This window comes from Cherax quadricarinatus, chromosome 45, assembly GCF_038502225.1.
Source record: "Cherax quadricarinatus isolate ZL_2023a chromosome 45, ASM3850222v1, whole genome shotgun sequence".
NCBI lineage: Eukaryota > Metazoa > Arthropoda > Malacostraca > Decapoda > Parastacidae > Cherax > Cherax quadricarinatus.
In genome coordinates, this window is record NC_091336.1 from 28,754,812 (window position 1) to 28,776,938 (window position 22,127).

General features: G+C 40.0%; 1 protein-coding gene across 1 annotated transcript in view; it reads right to left on the reverse strand.

The window, feature by feature from the left end:
* LOC128694950 (ionotropic receptor 93a-like) overlaps positions 1-22,127 on the reverse strand; it is a 222,337-nt gene that overhangs the window by 194,471 nt on the left and 5,739 nt on the right. The window lies entirely within an intron of this gene.

Below are 22,127 nucleotides of genomic sequence, written 5' to 3' on the forward strand. Positions count from 1 at the left end.
CAACACATCTCCACATCTCCTTCAGCGCTCATCTCCTCTATTTCCCAGATGCAGTCCTGTTAACTGGTTTCCCTGAATACTTTCATATATATTATTTTATTCACACTCCATCAGCACATCATGTCATGGAAAAAACATTTGTCTACACTCACTCCTGTCAAACATACTCCGGCACCTCCTTCACTCCCTCCCTCCAACCTGTCTATGGACGACCTTGTTGCAACATTCACTACTCATGCTTCACACCCATATTGGTACTACTATATTCCCATACATTTCCCTCTTTGCTTCCATGGATAAAGTTCTTTGTCTCCACAGAGTCCACACTGCACTATTCACTTTTTTCCAGCCATCAGTTTTATGACTCGTTCGTCTTCACAGACACATCTACTGACAAGTCTACCATCAAATATATTCAATATTCACTTCCTCCAGACTTCTTCCCTCCAAGCTGATATACCTGGAGTCTACCAGGAGGGTATTCTGGGGAACAAGGCCCCTGCGGCCCGGTCCATGACCAGGCCTCCTGGTGGATCAGGGACTGATCAATGAGGCTGTTACTGCTCGCCGCACGTAGTCCAACGTACGAACCACAGCCCGGCTGATCCTGTACTGAATTTAGTTATCTGTCCAGCTCCATCTTGAAGACAACCGGGGGTCTGTTAGTAATTCCCCTTATGGCTGGTGGGAGGCTGTTGAACAGTCTTGGTCCCCGGACATTTTCGTGTTTTCTCTTAGTGTGCTAACGGCGCCTCTACTTTTCATTGAGCTATGTTGCATCTCTTGCCAAGTCTTTTGCTTTCGTAAGGAGATATTTCTGTGTGCAGATTAGGGACTAGTCCCTCTAGGATTTTCCAGGTGTAGATTATGATGCATCTATCTAGCTGCGCTCCAGTGAGTACAAGTCAAGTGCTTCCAAGCGTTTCCAGTAGTTAAGATGTTTGATGGAACTTATATGTTCAGTAAAGGTTATCTGTACATTCTCTAGATTTACAATGTTCAGCAGTATTCCAGACTACAGAGAACAAGTGATTTAAAAAGGATCATCATAAGCTTGGCATCTCTTGTCCTGAATCTTCTCATTATCCATCCTATCACTTTCCTCTCAGATGTGATAGTGACATTGTTGTGATCCTTGAAGGTGAGATCCTCAGACATTACCATTCCCATGTCCTCTACATTACTTTTCCGCTCTATTGCGTGATTAGAGTTTGTAGTATACTCATTTCTAGCTATTCCTCTAGTTTTCCATAACAGAGTAGTTGGAATATGTCTTCATTGAGGATCATATTGGTCGCCATTGCTCACTGCAAAACTTGTTTTACATCTTTGAGATTTGCCGTGTCCTCAATGGATGACACTCTCATGCAGGTCCTAGTGTCGTCTGCAAAGGATGATACGGTGCTATGATTTACATCTCTGTCTGTGTCTGATATGAGGACGAGGAACAGGATATGGGCGAGTACTGTGCCATGTGAAACAGAGCTCTTCACTTTAACAGCTTCCGATTTGACTCTGTTTACCATTACTCTTTGTGTTATAAAGTTGAAGATCCATCTGCCCACTTTGCCAGTTATCCCTTCAGCACGCATTTTGTGTGCTATTTCACCATGACCGCACTTGCCAAAGGCTTTCGTAAAGTCTGTGTATTCCACATCCGCATTCTGTTTGTTTTCCAGTGCATCCAAGACCACATCATAGTGGTGCAGTAGTTGCGAGAGGCAGGAGCGACCTGCTCTGAACCCAGGTTGCCCTGGATTGTGCAATTGTTGAGAGTCCAAGTGGTTTACAATCATGGTTTACAATCATGCTTCTTAGAACTCTCTCAAAGATTTTTATGAAGTGGGGCGTTAAAGCTATTGGTTTATAGTTCTTAGTAATTACGTTGCTGCCACCTTTATGGAGTGGGGCTATATCAGTTTTTTAAGTGACTGTGGAATCTCACCTGTGTCTATGTTCCTTTTCCATATCATACTTAGAGCCTGTGAGAGGGGTTTCTTGCAGTTCTTAATGAACACAGAGTTCCACGAGTCTGGGCCCGGGGCTGGATATATGCGCATGTTGTCAATGGTTTTCTTAATGTCTAATGGAGTTAGGGTTATGTCAGGGTTTTGAGGCTCATTCATGAAATAATAATTTGGATTGTCAATCTTTAGACTGATTAGTGGCTCGCTGAACACAGAGTCATATTGAGATCTCAGTACCTCACTCATTTCTTTTTTGTCATCTGTGTAGGATCCGTCTTGTCTGAGCAGGAGCCCTATAATAGATGTGGTTTTTGCCTTGTTTTTGGCACATGAACCGAAATATTTCGAATTTCTTTCAATTTCACTAATTGCTTTTAGTTCCTCTTGTCTCTCCTGGATCCTGTATGAGTCCTTTAACTTCATCTCAATATTTTCCACTTCCCTGAGTAGCACTTCCAGTGGATGTCTATTTATTTTTGGGTCATCTGTTGTAGACTGGGCATTCTGAATGTTAAACTTTAATTCTTTCCCATCCCACCTTTCAAGGTAGGCAAAATTGCCGACCTAGAGAGTGTACAAAGAATTTTCACGGCACACATAAGTGCGATAAAGCTCCTAAACTACTGGGAAAGGTTGAAGTCCCTGGAACGCAGGCGAGAGAGATACATGATAATATACACTTGGAAAACCCTAGAGGGACTAGTACCAAACCTGCACACGAAAATCACTCCCTATGACAGCAAAAGACTCGGCAGGAGATGCAACATTTCTGCAATGAAAAGCAGGGGCGCCACAAGTACATGAGAGACAACACAATAAGTGTGAAGGGCCCAAGACTGTTCAACTGCTTCCCAGCACACATAAGAGGGATGACCAACAAACCACTGGTTGTCTTCAAGAAAGCACTAGACAGGTACCTAAAGTCAGTACATGACCAGTAGGACTCTGGTTCGTACGTCAGTTCACGTGCAGCCAGCAGCAACAGCCTGGTTGATCAGACCCTCATCTACCACGAAGCCTGGTCTCAAACCGGGTCGCAGGGCCCTTGACCCCCGAAACCATCTCGAGGTATACATAAGAATATAGGAATTGATTAACACTGCAGAAGGCCTACTGGCACATACAAGGCAGGTCCTTATCAAAACCCCCCCTCCCCAAAGATACCCAAGAATTTACTCCCGTACCCACGACACCAATCAAACCCAGCCCCTCTCACTCATATATTTGTCCATTCTCTTTTCAAAGGTACCCAAGGTCCTAGCCTCGATCACCCTACTCGGAAGATTGTTCCACGCATCCACAGTTCTCTTCAAAAACCAGTACTTACCTATGTGCTTCCCAAATCTAAATTTATCCAACTTAAATCCATTATTTCTGGTTCTTAACTGGTTCGACACCCTCAAAACTTTATTAATATCACCTTTGTTTATGCCTGTCATCCACTTATACACTTCATTGATATCTTCCCTCATTCTACGTCTCTCCAGAGAGTGGAGATTCAAGGCTCTAAGTCTGTCTTCATACGGGAGATTCCAATGGGAGTATATCCATCCTGTAATAAGGACACCAAAACTGAGTGGCATAATCCAAATGAGGTCTCACTAGTGATGTACAGAGCTGTAAAATAACTTTTTGAAACTGTTACTTATACTTCTTGAAATAAATCCTAGTAATCTGTCAGCCATACTCTGCACCACACTTAGGCACTGGTGTCTTGGCTTTAGATTACTGCTTACAATGACTCCCAAGTCTTTTTCATATTCTGTATTACCAAGCTCTACTTCACCTAGTTTATAACTTCGAGGGTTATTTTCATTACCAAGGACTAGTGCTTTACACTTGCCCACATTGAACTACATCTGCCATTTTTTCAGACCAAGACATTAATTTGCCTAAATCCTCGTGGAGTTCATTGGTATCCTTCTCAGAAAGAATCATTTGGCTTATTTTTGAATCATCATCAAATTTGCTTATGTCACTTGTAATTCTTTTGTCAAGGTTATTAATGTAAATCATGAATACAAGAGGACCATAAACTGATCCTTGTGGAACGCCACTAGCGGCTAATCTCCAATCAGATTTGACATCATTAATGGAAACTCTCTGCTTTCTATTGGTAAGCCATGCCTCTGTCCATGCTAGAACTTTTCCTCCTATACCATGAGCTGCCACATTTCTTAAGAGTTTTTTGTGAGTTACTCTATCGAAGCCTTTACTGAAATCCAAATAAACAACATCATATTCTTTACCACTGTCTACTGCCTCAAATGTTTTTTTGAAGAGCGTCAGTAAATTTGTGAGGCAGGAACGACCTCTCGTGAACCCATGCTGAGATTCATTAATCAAATTATGCTCTTCAAGATGGCTTCTAAAAATATCAGCTATAATTGATTCTAATAATTAGACTACTATAGACGTCAGGCTTATTGGACGGTAATTTGATGTAAGGGACTTATCCCCTGATTTAAATATAGGAACTACATTAGCTGTCTTCCACATCTCTGGCACAACACCAGTTAGGATGGACGCATTAAACACGCTCGTTAATGGCTGACTATGTTCCATCTTGCATTCTTTAAGTACCCTGGAAAACAACTCGTCGTATCCCGGGGACTTATTTTGTTTCAGTTTATCGATTTGTTCGATAACTATGTCCCTCGTGACAGTAATATTTGCTAATTTGAATTCTTCAGGAACTGAATAATTGTTAATTTCTCGAATCTCATTAACGTCTTCTTGTGTAAAGACTTACAAAAAAATAATCATTAAATGGAGAACACATTTTCAGTTTGTTATCAGTCAGCTGTCCATTCCCAATTTTCAGAGGTTCTACTTTTTCCCTCACCTTCGTCCTATACACTTGATAGAACACTTTTTGGATTAGTTTTTGATTCATTAGCAACTCTAATTTCATAATCACGTTTAGCCTTTCTAATCCTCTTTTTTACTTCTCTTTTAAACTGAATATATCGATTAATAAGGTTAATCTCTCCTCTTTTGATGTGCTTATAAATTCCCCTTTTCTCTCCTACTAGATGCTTTAGCCTCCTGTTAAACCATTTGAGATCGCTATTATTTGACCTAATTTCTCTTTGGGGAATATATATACTCTGAGCACGGTATAAATTATTAAGAAAAAAATCATAAATGCAGATCCCTTCGTCATCGGAAGTATGATGATCATCAATAAAATTATTAGCTAGATAACCCCAATCGAGATTAGATAGGTGTTCCCTAAGTCCATTATAATTGGCAGAAAGAAAATCAGGGACTTTTACCGTATTATCATTATTCTCAGATTCCCGGGTATTGTTAAAAGTAAGGGATTTGTGATCACTTGCGCCAAACTGTTCAGCGATCTCCAGAAAGTTTACAAGTGTTTTCTAATTTGACAAGACCAGGTCTAGCAAATTATTACCCCTGGCAGGCTCTGTTACACACTGCTACAGAAACAGCCCTGAACTACTTCCATAAAGTCACTGAACTCCAGATTACCGGTCAAAGAATCCAGTCAATTTGACTAAAGTTAAAATCCCCTACTATCACTACGTTATTATGTCTAGAATCCATAACAATTTCGTCCCAAAGAAGTCTCCTTCTATTGTGATCCAAGCCTGGAGGTCGGTAGATTATACCTAGAATTAGTTTTTCTTGACTTAGAAACTCTACCCATGCTCTTTAGATTTTAGGTGGACTATCCAATAGTTACTATTTGTTTTCATGCTTATTATATATTAACCTCCTGAATACTTTCCTGATACCTGTCCATAGTTCCACATCCTTATTGCAGATCCAGAAAAACCTTTCTAGATGGATGTCGTTTTTGGATACAGTGTTTATTCTTGCACCGGAGACATGATCTTTGATAAGTCAAATGTTGCATTTGATTCTGGAGTTTTCCCAAGACTTTTTTCACATGTCCCACAGGCATATTGTACTCCCATCCTGCCTGTATCCTACTTGCAAACTGGGTACCACAAGAGCCTAATTTTCACTTTACCTTTCTACACTCAGGTGGTGGGGTGTTAGAGGGTCACTGCATGAGCATGTGGGATGTATTTAATATGGAAACTTACTATACATTAAAAAAATTTTTGGTGTAAAGCATCACACAGACTTTTCCAATTCAGGTACATTTCTGGAGCACCCCACATACACAAGTGCATGTTTTCTTGCTAAGGTTGGGTTATTGTGGTGTGGGGTATATGGTTTATTATGGTGGTGTATGGTGGGCCTGTGTGGTTGCCTGATAGCCCTGCCAGACGTATGGTTGTAACACACCATCCCAGGGTACATAGAATTTCTCGCATACGATGGCACATTTTAGTTTAAAAACTCATCCATTATATTAATCGCTATTCTTGAGTTCCACTGACAATTTAGATTCACAGGTCTTTCCACAATGTATTTGTATCCTAATCATTTCATAATGAGTGGTAACTCAAACCTATGTGTTTAACATGTCACATGTCAACACCAGGACTGGTATTGTCCCACACTGCCACATTTTGCTATTTTTGTTTCTTTGATTTTATCACTGATATTTTATCACTCTTCTGTACAGTGGTTATTACAAAGGATGTTCATTATATTTCCTCAAGAATCTCTTTTCTTGACACTGCACTATACTGGAACTATGCTATTTTTTCCCTTACGCTTCCATTTAAATTGATTTCATGTTGATTTCTCAGTGTTGGTACCTTTTTGTGATATTTTTTTCTAGCTAGTCTACTCCCTTCACTAATGGTAGTCCAGGTTTTTCTAAATTCACTCAACAGTAACACAATTTATTGTTTTCCTCCAGTGACAACACTTCCTGTTTCACAACAACACTGGGTTTAGTTTGGGTCCTTGGATCTTACAATATTTTCTTTAATTTCCACTTAAAGAATGCATGGATCACGTATGTGTTTATCACAGTCAACAGATTACCCATTCACGGCCTCAATGTTTCTTTTCCACCGTCTTTTACGTTTTAGGTACCACTGCTAATGCCTAAGGAAATGTGCCTACGCAAACACGTGTGCGAGCCTACCGTGCCTTCAAACTGCAAATTTTTATCTTTGTCACCTTTCTCTTTCCTATGTTAACTACTAATTTCTTACTTTTACATAGCCTTCCTACTTCTGTAACTTCTCTTCAGAATCTCTCAAAAGCAGAGTGTCATCAGCAAAAATCAACAGTGACAACTTCCAATTTATGCCAGAGTCTTTATTTTTTAATTAATTAACCCCACACCTCTCGCCAAGACCCGAGCATCCACTTCTCTTACAATCACATCTATATATATATATATATATTGAACAACCATGGTGTCATCACGCATCACTGTCTAAGGCCTACTTTACTAGGAAATATTCTCCCTCTCTCCTGCATACTCTAATCTGAGCCTCACTATCCTCGTAAAATCGCTTATCTGCTTTCATTAACCTACCACTTATTCCATACAGTTGCACCATCTGCCACATTACTCCCTTATCACCCCAATCATATGCTTTTCCCAAATTCATAAGTGCAACTAAAGTCTATTTACCCTTAGTATCTAAATACTGTTCACTTATACGCTTCAGTGTAAACAGTTGGTCTAGACATTCATTACCCATTCTAAACTCTCCTTGTTCATCTGCGATACTACTTTCTCTTACCCCTAATTATTTGAATAACTCTACCATGCCAGGTACATTCAACAGGCTTATTCCCCTATAATTTATACACTCTCCTTTCTTCCTGTTGCCTTTAGGTAAAAGAACAATACAAGAGCCATGCCACTTCCTAGGTGCTTTTCCATCTTTCATACATTTCTTAAATAAAAGCACCAAGCACTCGAATCCTGAATCCCTACTTGCTTTAAAATAAATGTTGAAATCCCATCAGTTCCAGCTGCTCTACCACTGTTCATTTTGCGCTCAGTCTCACTCACCTTCCTCACTCTCAAATCTTGTTCTTCCTCACTCTCAAATCTTGTTCTTCCTCACTCTCAAATCTTGTTCTTCCTCACTCTCAAATCTTGTTCTTCCTCACTCTCAAATCTTGTTCTTCCCCACTCTCAAATCTTGTTCTTCCTCACTCTCAAATCTTGTTCTTCCTCACTCTCAAATCTTGTTCTTCCTCACTCTCAAATCTTGTTCTTCCTCACTCTCAAATCTTGTTCTTCCTCACTCTCAAATCTTGTTCTTCCTCACTCTCAAATCTTGTTCTTCCTCACTCTCAAATCTTGTTCTTCCTCACTCTCAAATCTTGTTCTTCCTCACTCTCAAATCTTGTTCTTCCCCACTCTCAAATCTTGTTCTTCCTCACTCTCAAATCTTGTTCTTCCTCACTCTCAAATCTTGTTCTTCCTCACTCTCAAATCTTGTTCTTCCTCACTCTCAAATCTTGTTCTTCCTCACTCTCAAATCTTGTTCTTCCTCACTCTCAAATCTTGTTCTTCCTCACTCTCAAATCTTGTTCTTTCTCACTCTCAAATCTTGTTCTTCCTCACTCTCAAATCTTGTTCTTCCTCACTCTCAAATCTTGTTCTTCCTCACTCTCAAATCTTGTTCTTCCTCACTCTCAAATCTTGTTCTTCCTCACTCTCAAATCTTGTTCTTCCTCACTCTCAAATCTTGTTCTTCCTCACTCTCAAATCTTGTTCTTCCTCACTCTCAAATCTTGTTCTTCCTCACTCTCAAATCTTGTTCTTCATCACTCTCAAATCTTGTTCTTCCTCACTCTCAAATCTTGTTCTTCCTCACTCTCAAATCTTGTTCTTTCTCACTCTCAAATCTTGCTCTTCCTCACTCTCAAATCTTGTTCTTCCTCACTCTCAAATCTTGCTCTTCCTCACTCTCAAATCTTGTTCTTCCTCACTCTCAAATCTTGCTCTTCCTCACTCTCAAATCTTGTTCTTCCTCACTCTCAAATCTTGCTCTTCCTCACTCTCAAATCTTGTTCTTCCTCACTCTCAAATCTTGCTCTTCCTCACTCTCAAATCTTGCTCTTCCTCACTCTCAAATCTCCCTCTTCCTCACTCTCAAATCTTGTTCTTCCTCACTCTCAAATCTTGTTCTTCCTCACTCTCAAATCTTGTTCTTCCTCACTCTCAAATCTTGTTCTTCCTCACTCTCAAATCTTGTTCTTCCTCACTCTCAAATCTTGTTCTTCCTCACTCTGAAATCTTGTTCTTCCTCACTCTGAAATCTTGTTCTTCCTCACTCTCAAATCTTGTTCTTCCTCACTCTCAAATCTCGCTCTTCCTCACTCTCAAATCTTGTTCTTCCTCACTCTCAAATCTTGTTCTTCCTCACTCTCAAATCTTGCTCTTCCTCACTCTCAAATCTTGCTCTTCCTCACTCTCAAATCTTGTTCTTCCTCTCTCTCAAATCTCGCTCTTCCTCACTCTCAAATCTTGTTCTTCCTCACTCAAATCTTGTTCTACCTCACTCTCAAATCTTGTTCTTCCTCACTCTCAAATCTTGTTCTTCCTCACTCTCAAATCTTGTTCTTCCTCACTCTCAAATCTTGTTCTTCCTCACTCTCAAATCTTGTTCTTCCTCACTCTCAAATCTTGCTCTTCCTCACTCTCAAATCTTGCTCTTCCTCACTCTCAAATCTTGCTCTTCCTCACTCTCAAATCTTGTTCTTCCTCACTCTCAAATCTTGCTCTTCCTCACTCTCAAATCTTGCTCTTCCTCACTCTCAAATCTTGTTCTTCCTCACTCTCAAATCTCGCTCTTCCTCACTCTCAAATCTTGTTCTTCCTCACTCTCAAATCTTGTTCTTCCTCACTCTCAAATCTTGTTCTTCCTCACTCTCAAATCTTGTTCTTCCTCACTCTCAAATCTTGTTCTTCCTCACTCTCAAATCTTGCTCTTCCTCACTCTCAAATCTTGCTCTTCCTCACTCTCAAATCTTGCTCTTCCTCACTCTCAAATCTTGTTCTTCCTCACTCTCAAATCTTGCTCTTCCTCACTCTCAAATCTTGCTCTTCCTCACTCTCAAATCTTGTTCTTCCTCACTCTCAAATCTTGCTCTTCCTCACTCTCAAATCTTGCTCTTCCTCACTCTCAAATCTTGTTCTTCCTCACTCTCAAATCTTGTTCTTCCTCACTCTCAAATCTTGTTCTTCCTCACTCTCAAATCTTGCTCTTCCTCACTCTCAAATCTTGCTCTTCCTCACTCTCAAATCTTGCTCTTCCTCACTCTCAAATCTTGTTCTTCCTCACTCTCAAATCTTGTTCTTCCTCACTCTCAAATCTTGCTCTTCCTCACTCTCAAATCTTGCTCTTCCTCACTCTCAAATCTTGCTCTTCCTCACTCTCAAATCTTGCTCTTCCTCACTCTCAAAGCATGTTATACCTCCCTGACCAGTGCATTATATCCCAGCTTCTCTGTCTGCATCAAATTTAATAGTTCATAAAAATATTCCCGTTTCTTTCTGGCACTTCCAACTTTCCAACTAATAACTCTCATCTTATGTTTCTAAGTGTCAAATCCATCCATTTCGTAGTAATTCTTAACTTATTAATCTCATTATAATATTTTTTCTTATTTTCATCATACCTTTTCAGCTTCATTAATGATACCTCACTAACCCATCCTTCAATTAGTAGTTACTTAAATCTTACCCTAATTAAATCCCCATTTAGTTGATTAACTCTCATATCTATCTTATTTATTGATGTCATCTACCTTTTACCTTCAATGTTGTTACAAATAAAAGATAATCTGATATATATGTTGTCCCCTCTGTAGACATGCTCATCCAGAAGTCTATCCATCAGCCTTTTATCCACAAATACATAATCCAACAAACTACTGTCATTACGCCCAGTGTCATATCTCGTATAAGTATTTATCCTCTCTTTCTTAAAATACGTACAACCCATTATCAAAGTTCAATCAACGGTCCCCTATTATCGTGTGGCCCGGTGGCCTGGTATGTGGCCCGGTGGCCTGGTATGTGGCCCGGTGGCCTGGTGGCTAAAGCTCCCGCTTCACACACGGAGGGCCCGGGTTCGATTCCCGGCGGGTGGAAACATTTCGACACGTTTCCTTACACCTGTTGTCCTGTTCACCTAGCAGCAAATAGGTACCTGGGTGTTAGTCGACTGGTGTGGGTCGCATCCTGGGGGACAAGATTAAGGACCCCAATGGAAATAAGTTAGACAGTCCTCGATGACGCACTGACTTTCTTGGGTTATCCTGGGTGGCTAACCCTCCGGGGTTAAAAATCCGAACGAAATCTTATCTTATCTCTTATCTTATCACTCATACCTTGCACAACAAACTTGCGTATAACGTCTCCTTCAACCGGTTTTCCCGATTTATCATTCAGGTCCCCAGCCACATTTAGTCTTTCACTTCGTCAACTTAACACGTTCCAAACGTTTTTTTCTCAAGTCACATTACCTGTTGTAGGTGACTAGAAGAAGCTTGAGGCTGGCTATTGTATTTTCTAATTTCCTATACATTGAGCACTGTAAACCCAGAGTCCGTCTCATGCCCCATGTGTGTGTAGGAGGGGAGTTAGAACGGAGAGGGTCGTAGGGCAGGTGGCACACAGACAGTTGTCTCACATTCACAGAGATTGTGGCTGGTGTTAACAAGCACTGCGCTACTGTGTGAAAAAACGTCACTCAGTCCTTCAGTTGCTGCCTTGCAGCATTGAATAGCTCCTGATAACGCACTGAGAAGTGTATATATATATATATATATATATATATATATATATATATATATATATATATATATATATATATATATATATATATATATATATATATATATATATATATATATATATATATATATATATATATATATATAAAGTTTTTCTTCTCTTTTTTAGTAAATGTCTACAGGAGAAGGGGTTACTAGCCCATTGCTTCGGCATTTTAGTAGCCTCATACGACACGCATGGCTTACGGAGGAAAGATTCTTTTCCACTTCCCCATGGACAATAGAAGAAATAAATAAGAACAAGAGCTATGTAGAAAAAGGAGAAAAACCTAGATGTATGTATATATATATGCATGTGCGTGTCTGTGAAGTGTGACCAAAGTGTAAGTAGGAGTAGCAAGATATCCCTGTTATCTAGCGTGTTTATGAGACAGAAAAAGACACCAGAAATCCTACCATCATGCAAAACAGTTACAGATTTCTGTTTCACAGTCATCTGGGTGGTTGCTGTCTAAGAACCTACTACCTATGGTTTCTTTTTCTGTCTCATAAACACGCTAGATAACAGGGATATCTTGCTACTCCTACTTACACTTTGGTCACACTTCACAGACACGCACATGCATATATATATATATACATACATCTAGGTTTTTCCCCTTTTTCTTAATAGCTCTTGTTCTTCTTTATTTCTTCTATTGTCCATGGGGAAGTGGAAAAGAATCTTTCCTCTGTAAGCCATGCGTGTCGTATGAGGCGACTAAAATGCCGGAAGCAATGGGCTAGTAACCCCTTCTCCTGTAGACATTTACTAAAAAAGAGAAGAAGAAAACTTTATAAAACTGGGATGCTTAAATGTGCGTGGATGTAGTGCGGATGACAAGAAACAGATGATTGCTGATGTTATGAATGAAAAGAAGTTGGATGTCCTGGCCCTAAGCGAAACAAAGCTGAAGGGGGTAGGGGAGTTTCGGTGGGGGGAAATAAATGGGATTAAATCTGGAGTATCTGAGAGAGTTAGAGCAAAGGAAGGGGTAGGAGTAATGTTGAATGATCAGTTATGGAAGGAGAAAAGAGAATATGAATGTGTAAATGCAAGAATTATGTGGATTAAAGTAAAGGTTGGATGCGAGAAGTGGGTCATAATAAGTGTGTATGCACCGGGAGAAGAGAGGAATGCAAGATATGATGTAGGGCGAAATGACAGTAGTTTGTTGGATTGTGTATTGGTAGATAAAAGACTGTTGAGTACACTTCAGGATGTACATGTTTATAGAGGGGCCACAGATATATCAGATCACTTTTTAGTTGTAGCTACACTGAGAGTAAAAGGTAGATGGGATACAAGGAGAATAGAAGCATCAGGGAAGAGAGAGGTGAATGTTTACAAACTAAAAGAGGAGGCAGTTAGGGAAAGATATAAAAAGCTTTTAGAGGATAGATGGGCTAATGAGAGCATAGGCAATGGGGTCGAAGAGGTATGGGGTAGGTTTAAAAATGTAGTGTTAGAGTGTTCAGCAGAAGTTTGTGGTTACAGGAAATTGGGTGCGGGAGGGAAGAGGAGCGATTGGTGGAATGATGATGTAAAGAGAGGAGTAAGGGAGAAAAAGTTAGCATATGAGAAGTTTTTACAAAGTAGAAGTGATGCAAGGAGAGAAGAGTATATGGAGAAAAAGAGAGAGGTTAAGAGAGTGGTGAAGCAATGTAAAAAGAGAGCAAATGAGAGAGTGGGTGAGATGTTATCAACAAATTTTGTTGAAAATAAAAAAAAGTTTGGAGTGAGATTAACAAGTTAAGGAAGCCTAGAGAACAAATGGATTTGTCAGTTAAAAATAGGAGAGGGGAGTTATTAAATGAAGAGTTGGAGGTATTGGGAAGATGGAGGGAATATTTTGAGGAATTGTTAAATGTTGATGAAGATGGGGAGGCTGTGATTTCCTGTATAGGGCAAGGAGGAATAACATCTTGTAGGAGTGAGGAAGAGCCAGTTGTGAGTGTGGGGGAAGTTCGTGAGGCGGTAGGTAAAATGAAAGGGGGTAAGGCAGCCGGGATTGATGGGATAAAGATAGAAATGTTAAAAGCAGGTGGGGATATAGTTTTGGAGTGGTTGGTGCAATTATCTAATAAATGTATGGAAGAGGGTAAGGTGCCTAGGGATTGGCAGAGAGCATGCATAGTTCCTTTGTATAAAGGCAAAGGGGACAAAAGAGAGTGCAAAAATTATAGGGGGATAAGTCTGTTGAGTGTACCTGGTAAAGTGTATGGTAGAGTTATTATTGAAAGAATTAAGAGTAAGACGGAGAATAGGATAGCAGATGAACAAGGAGGCTTTAGGAAAGGTAGGGGGTGTGTAGACCAGGTGTTTACAGTGAAACATATAAGTGAACAGTATTTAGATAAGGCTAAAGAGGTCTTTGTGGCATTTATGGATTTGGAAAAGGCGTATGACAGGGTGGATAGGGGGGCAATGTGGCAGATGTTGCAAGTGTATGGTGTAGGAGGTAGGTTACTGAAAGCAGTGAAGAGTTTTTACGAGGATAGTGAGGCTCAAGTTAGAGTATGTAGGAAAGAGGGAAATTTTTTTCCCAGTAAAAGTAGGCCTTAGACAAGGATGTGTGATGTCACCGTGGTTGTTTAATATATTTATAGATGGGGTTGTAAGAGAAGTAAATGCGAGGGTCTTGGCAAGAGACATGGAGTTAAAAGATAAAGAATCACACACAAAGTGGGAGTTGTCACAGCTGCTCTTTGCTGATGATGCTGTGCTCTTGGGAGATTCTGAAGAGAAGTTGCAGAGATTGGTGGATGAATTTGGTAGGGTGTGCAAAAGAAGAAAATTAAAGGTGAATACAGAAAAGTAAGGTTATGAGGATAACAAAAAGATTAGGTGATGAAAGATTGAATATCAGATTGGAGGGAGAGAGTATGGAGGAGGTGAATGTATTCAGATATTTGGGAGTGGACGTGTCAGCGGATGGGTCTATGAAAGATGAGGTGAATCATAGAATTGATGAGGGGAAAAGAGTGAGTGGTGCACTTAGGAGTCTGTGGAGACAAAGAACTTTGTCCTTGGAGGCAAAGAGGGGAATGTATGAGAGTATAATTTTACCAACACTCTTATACGGGTGTGAAGCATGGGTGATGAATGTTGCAGCGAGGAGAAGGCTGGAGGCAGTGGAGATGTCATGTCTGAGGGCAATGTGTGGTGTGAATATAATGCAGAGAATTCGTAGTTTGGAAGTTAGGAGGAGGTGCGGGATTACCAAAACTGTTGTCCAGAGGGCTGAGGAAGGGTTGTTGAGGTGGTTCGGACATGTAGAGAGAATGGAGCGAAACAGAATGACTTCAAGAGTGTATCAGTCTGTAGTGGAAGGAAGGCGGGGTAGGGGTCGGCCTAGGAAAGGTTGGAGAGAGGGCATAAAGGAGGTTTTGTGTGCGAGGGGCTTGGACTTCCAGCAGGCATGAGTGAGCGTGTTTAATAGGAGTGAATGGAGACAAATGGTTTTTAATACTTGACGTGCTGTTGGAGTGTGAGCAAAGTAACATTTATGAAGGGGTTCAGGGAAACCGGCAGGCCGGACTTGAGTCCTGGAGATGGGAAGTACAATGCCTGCACTCTGAAGGAGGGGTGTTAATGTTGCAGTTTAAAAACTGTAGTGTAAAGCACCCTTCTGGCAAGACAGTGATGGAGTGAATGATGGTGAAAGTTTTTCTTTTTCGGGCCACCCTGCCTTGGTGGGAATCGGCCAGTGTGATAATAAAAAAAAAAATATATGTATATATGTATTTATGTATATATATATATGTATATATGTATTTATGTATATATATATATGTATATATGTATTTATGTATATATATATATGTATATATGTATTTATGTATATATATATGTATATATGTATGTATATATATATATGTATATAGGTTGGTAGACAGAAGTACTACCGTCCTGCCAGATGACTGTGAAACAGAAACCTGTAACTGTTTTGCATGATGATACGATTGCTGGTATCTTTTTCTGTCTCATAAACACGTTAGATAACAGGGATATCTTGCTACTCCTACTTACACTTTGGTCACACTTCACAGACACGCACATGCATATATATATATATACATACATCTAGGTTTTTTTTCTTCTTTTTCTAAATAGCTCTTGTTCTTTATTTCTTCTATTGTCAATGGGGAAGTGGAAAAAATCTTTCCTTCGTAAGCCAGGCGTGTCGTATGAGACGACTAAAATGCCGGGAGCAATGGGCTAGTAACCCCTTCTCCTGTAGACATTTACTAAAAAAGAGAAGAAGAAAAACTTTATAAAATTGGGATACTTGAATGTTCGTGGATGTAGTGCGGATGACAAGAAACGGATGATTGCTGATGTTATGGATGAAAAGAAGTTGGATGTCCTGGCCCTAAGTGAAACAGAGCTGAAGGGGGTAGGAGAGTTTCGGTGGGGGGAAATAAATGGGACTAAATCTGGAGTATCTGAGAGAGTTAGAGCTAAGGAAGGGGTAGCAGTAATGTTGGAGGATCAGTTATGGAAGGAGAAAAGAGAATATGATTGTGTAAATTCAAGGATTATATGGATTGAAGTAAAGGTTGGATGCGAAAAGTGGGTCATAATAAGCGTGTATGCACCTGGAGAAGAGAGGAATGTAGAGGAGAGAGAGAGATTTTGGGAGATGTTAAGTGAATGTATAGTAACCTTTGAACCAAGTGAGAGAGTAATAGTGGTAGGGGACCTAAATGCTAAAGTAGGAGAAACTTTTAGAGAGGGTGTGGTAGGTAAGTTTGGGGTGCCAGGTGTAAATGATAATGGGAGCCCTTTGATTGAACTTTGTATAGAAAGGGGTTTAGTTATAGGTAATACATATTTTAAGAAAAAGAGGATAAATAAGTATACACGATATGATGTAGGGCGAAATGACAGTAGTTTGTTGGATTGTGTATTGGTAGATAAAAGACTGTTGAGTACACTTCAGGATGTACATGTTTATCGAGGGGCCACAGATATATCAGATCACTTTTTAGTTGTAGCTACACTGAGAGTAAAAGGTAGATGGGATACAAGGAGAATAGAAGCATCAGGGAAGAGAGAGGTGAAGGTTTATAAACTAAAAGAGGAGGCAGTTAGAGTAAGATATGAACAGTTATTGGAGGATAGATGGGCTAATGAGAGCATAGGCAATAGGGTCGAAGAGGTATGGGGTAGGTTTAAGAATGTAGTGTTAGAGTGTTCAGCAGAAGTTTGTTTACTTTCGTAAACAAGGAAGTAACATCAAAACTAACCATGTTAAAATCATTTAAGTCAGTCAAGGAGCTTAATTTATCAACCAAGTCTATGTTGTTTTTAACATTAAAGTTAGAAATTTTGCCAACAATAGGGCTCAAAATATCAACAAGCCATTTGGATAATTTATATGAAACTGACCCTATGGAGCTAATAATTGGTCTGACTGGATTCCCTGGTTTGATAAATTAAGCTCCTTGACTGACTTAAATGATTTTAACATGGTTAGTTTTGATGTTACTTCCTTGTTTACGAAAGTTCCTGTTGATGATTTATTAAGTTTCTTATCTGAAGAACTCGTTAACTATGATTTACCATTGCCAGTTTCTACTATCATTAAACTTATTAAACTTTGCATTGTTGATGCAAAATTTGTATTTAATGATAAGTTTTACACTCAGAAGTTTGGTATGGCAATGGGAAATCCTCTTTCACCTGTTCTTAGTAACCTATACATGGAATTTTTTTGAAATAAGGTTACTTAACACAATCCTCCCTAATAGAGCTAAATGGTTCAGATATGTTGATGATATTTTGTGTCTTATGCCCAAAAATGTAGATATACACCATTTCCTAGGAAAATTAAATACCTTAGCCCATTCTATAAACTTTACTGTTGAGTTTGAAGAAAATAACTCATTGCCTTTTCTAGATGTTTTAATTATTAAGGGTAATAATGAATTCAAATTTAAAATTTACAGAAAACCTACAAATAACTGTTCCTATGTCCACTATTATTCCTCACATCAAGATAGAGTCAAACTGTCTGTTTTCTCATCAATGTTTTTGAGAGCTTTACGAATTTGTAGTCCTGAGTTCATAGATGAGGAAATTTCCAAAATTTATGAAATAGGTAATGATTTAAAATACCCAAGAAATGTAATTGATAAATCTTTTAAAGTTGCTAGAAATACTTTTTACAATCCAAAAAGGGACAACCAGCCTTATTCAACTAAAAATATGTTGGTTCTCCCTTACCATCAAAACTTGGTTGATATGCCTTCTCTTCTTAAGACTTTTAATATTAAAGTTGTATTCAAAAATCTTGAAACAGTAAAAAAACTTTTGATAAAGAATTCCCCCCAAAATGCTGATGGATGTGTCTATAAGATTCCTTGTAAAATTTGCGATAAAGTTTATTACGGTCAAACTGGTAAAAATCTCGAACTAAGATTAAAACAACATAAATATAGCATTAGAACTGGACAAGATTCCAATGCTCTATTTATTCATGTAAGAGATTTTAACCATCCAATTGATTTTCAAAAAGTTGAGAAAGTAGTATCAAGCAAGTCCATGGTCGACAGGAATATAATTGAATCTTGTTTCATAAAAAGCAGTTTTGACAATAATATGAATATTTCCTTTGGTTTATATAAATTAGATCCATTTATAATTAATAGAATTTGAGAAGAATTTAATAATACACTGGACAAATAATCTTTAAAATTTCTTATTTCTTGGGTAGAATAGTTTGTGGGGTGAGTTGTGCCAAGGACCTATCCAAGTTGGCTCGCCGCGCGTCAGGTGTTTAACCGTTGTGGGATCTGATAGTGAGGTGCCGGCCAGACCCCTTATATAGCTTCCTTGGATGCTTTACTTTCATAGTTCCTTGATAATGTGAGTAGTCACGAAAGCGCTTGGAATTTCTCTATTCTTTCAGAGTGGTTGTTTTGCATATTCTGAAATCACCTGTTTACTGTGATCTTATTGCATATATATATATATATATATATATATATATATATATATATATATATATATATATATATATATATATATATATATATATATATATATATATATATATATATATATATATATATATATATATATATATATATATATATATATATATATATATATATATATATATATATATATATATATATATATATATATATATATATATATATATATGCAATAAGATCACATTAAACAGGTGATTTAAAATATGCAAAACAACCACTGTGAAAGAGTAGTGAAATTCCAAGCGCTTTCGTGACTACTCACATTGTCAAGGAACTATGAAAGTAATACATCAAAGGAAGGAAATTAAAGGGCTTAGACTACACCTCACAGTCAACTCCCACATCAAAGAAACACCTGACGTGGGAGTTGACTGTGATGTGTAGTCTAAGCCGTATAATTACCTTCCTTTGATGTATTACTTTCATAGTTCCTTGACAATGTGAGTAGTCACGAAAGCGCTTGGAATTTCACTACTCTTTCACAGTGGTTGTTTTGCATATGTATATATGTGTGTGTGTGTGTGTGTGTGTGTGTGTGTGTGTGTGTGTGTGTGTGTGTGTGTGTGTGTGTGTGTGTACTCACCTAATTGTACTCACCTAATTGTGGTTGCAGGGGCCGAGACTCAGCTCCTGGCCCCGCCTCATCACTGATCGCTACTAGGTCCTCTCGCTCTCTGCTTCCTGAGCTGTATCATACCTCTTCTTAAAACTATGTATGGTTCCTGCCTCCACTACTTCACTTGCTAGGCTATTCCACTTCCTGACAACTCTATGACTGAAGAAATACTTCCTAACGTCCCTGTGACTCGTCTGAGTCTTCAGCTTCCAGTTGTGACCCCTTGTCCCTGTGTCCCCTCTCTGGAACATCCTATCTCTGTCCACCTTGTCTATTCCCCACAGTATCTTTTATGTCGTTATCATGTCTCTCCTGACCCTTCTGTCCTCCAGTGTCGTCAGTCCGATCTCCCTCAACCTTTCCTCGTACGACATTCCCCTGAGCTCTGGGACTAGCCTTGTTGCAAACCTTTGTACTTTCTCTAACTTCTTGACGTGCTTGACCAGGTGTGGGTTCCAGACTGGTGCTGCATACTCCAGTATGCATACTCCAGTGTACAGTGTCTTGAACGATTCCTTATTAAGGTATGGGAACGCTATTCTCAGGTTTGCCAGGCGCCCGTATGCTGCAGCAGTTATTTGGTTAATGTGTGCCTCCGGTGATGTGCTCGGTGTTATGGTCTCTCCAAGGTCTTTCTCCCTGAGTGAGGTCTGTATTCTTTGTCCACCTAGCCTATACTCTGTCTGCGGTCTTCTTTGCCCCTCCCCAATCTTCATGACTTTGCATTTGGCTGGATTGAATTCGAGAAGCCAGTTACTGGACCACATGTCCAGCCTGTCCAGGTCTCTTTGCAGTCCTGCCTCGTCCTCATCCGATTTAATTCTTCTCATCAACTTCACATCATCTGCGAATAGGGACACTTCATGTCGTTCACATATATCAAAAATAGCACTGGTCCTAGAACTGACCCCTGTGGGACCCCGCTCGTCACAGGCGCTCACTGTGATACTTCTTCACGTACCATGACTCGTTGCTGCCTCCCTGTCAGGTATTCCCTTATCCATTGTAGTGCCCTCCCTGTTGCATGGGCCTGATCCTCCAGCTTCTGCACTAGTCTCTTGTGGGGAACTGTGTCAAAGGCCTTCCTGCAGTCTAGGAAAACGCAATCTACCCACCCCTCTCTCTCGTGTCTTACTTCTGTTACCTTGTCATAAAACTCCAGAAGGTTTGTGATACAGGATTTGCCTTCCATGAACCCATGCTGGTTTTCATTTATAATCTTGTTCCTTTCCAGGTGTTCGACCACTCTCCTCCTGATAATCTTCTCCATGACTTTGCACACAATACATGTCAGAGACACAGGTCTGTAGTTTAGCGCCTCGTTTCTGTTTCCTTTCTTAAATATGGGGACTACATTAGCTGTCTTCCATTTCTCAGGTAGTTGCCCAGTTTCAAGGGATGTTTTGAAGATTGTGGTTAGAGGCACGCACAGCATCTCTGCTCCTTCTCTAAGGACCCATTGGGGGATGTTATCCGGTCCCATCGCCTTTGAGGTGTCAAGGTCACTTAGGAGCTTCTTCACCTCCTCCTCAGTTGTTCGTATGTCATCCAACACTTGTTGGTATATTCCCTCTTGATGTTCCCTTCTGTGCTGTCTTCCCACAGCCCTTCCTGTCTCTACTGTAAAAACTTCCTTAAATCTCCTGTTCAGCTCCTCACATACCTCCTGATCATTTCTTGTGAGTTCTCCACCTTCTGTCCTTAATCTGATCACCTGGTCTTTGACTGTTGTCTTCCTCCTGATGTGGCTATACAACAGTTTCGGGTCAGTCTTGATTCTCGATGCTATGTCATTTTCATACTGTCGCTGGGCCTCCCTCCTTACCTGTGCATACTCATTCCTGGCTCTGCGACTGATCTCCCTATTTTCGTGTGTTCTCTGCCTTCTGTACTTTTTCCATTCTCTATTGCACTTTGTTTTTGCCTCCTTACACCGTCTGGTAAACCAGGGGCTCGTTCTGGTCTTCCCGTTGTTACTGTTGCCCTTGGGAATAAATCTTTCCACTGCCTCCTTGCATTTTGTTGCTACATATTCCATCATTTCATTTACTGGCTTTCCTGCCAGTTCTCTGTCCCACTGGACCTCCCGCAGGAAGTTCTTCAACCCTATGTAGTCCCCTCTTTTATAGTCAGGCTTTTCCCATTCAACTCCTGTTATTCTCTCCACTTGCAGCTCTACTATGTGTTCAAAGTACAGAACCACGTGGTCGCTAGCTCCTAGGGGACTCTCATACTTGATGTCCTCAATGTCTGAGCTGCCCAGGGTGAACACAAGGTCCAATCCTGCTGGTTCATCCTCCCCTCTCACTCTGGTAGTGTCCTTAACATGTTGGTGCATGAGGTTTTCCAGCACCACGTCCAACATCTTGGCTCTCCATGTTTCGGGACCCCCATGTGGCTCCAGGTTTTCCCAGTCAATCTCCCAGTGGGTGAAATCCCCCATAACCAGCAACTTTGCTCTGCTGGAGTGAGCTCTTCTTGCCACCTCAGCAAGTGTGTCCACCATTGCTCTGTTGCTCTCTTCATATTCCTCTCTTGGCCTCCTGCAGTTCTGTGATGGATTATACATCACTGCAATGACCACTTTGCGTTCCCCAGAGCAACCCCACCTCTTCCCCAGCCCCTTCTATCTTTCCTCATGATCTGGTATCCTGGTGGGAAGATTGCATCTGTTATTGTCTCCGTGAGTTTTGTTTCTGTAACTGCTATGATGTCTGGGGACTTCTCATTGATTCTTTCTTGCCATTCCTCATGTTTATTCGTTAATCCATCTGCATTTGTGTACCAAACCTTCAACTTCTGTTCTAATACTGTAACTGTGATGCGGGGGGTGGGAACAG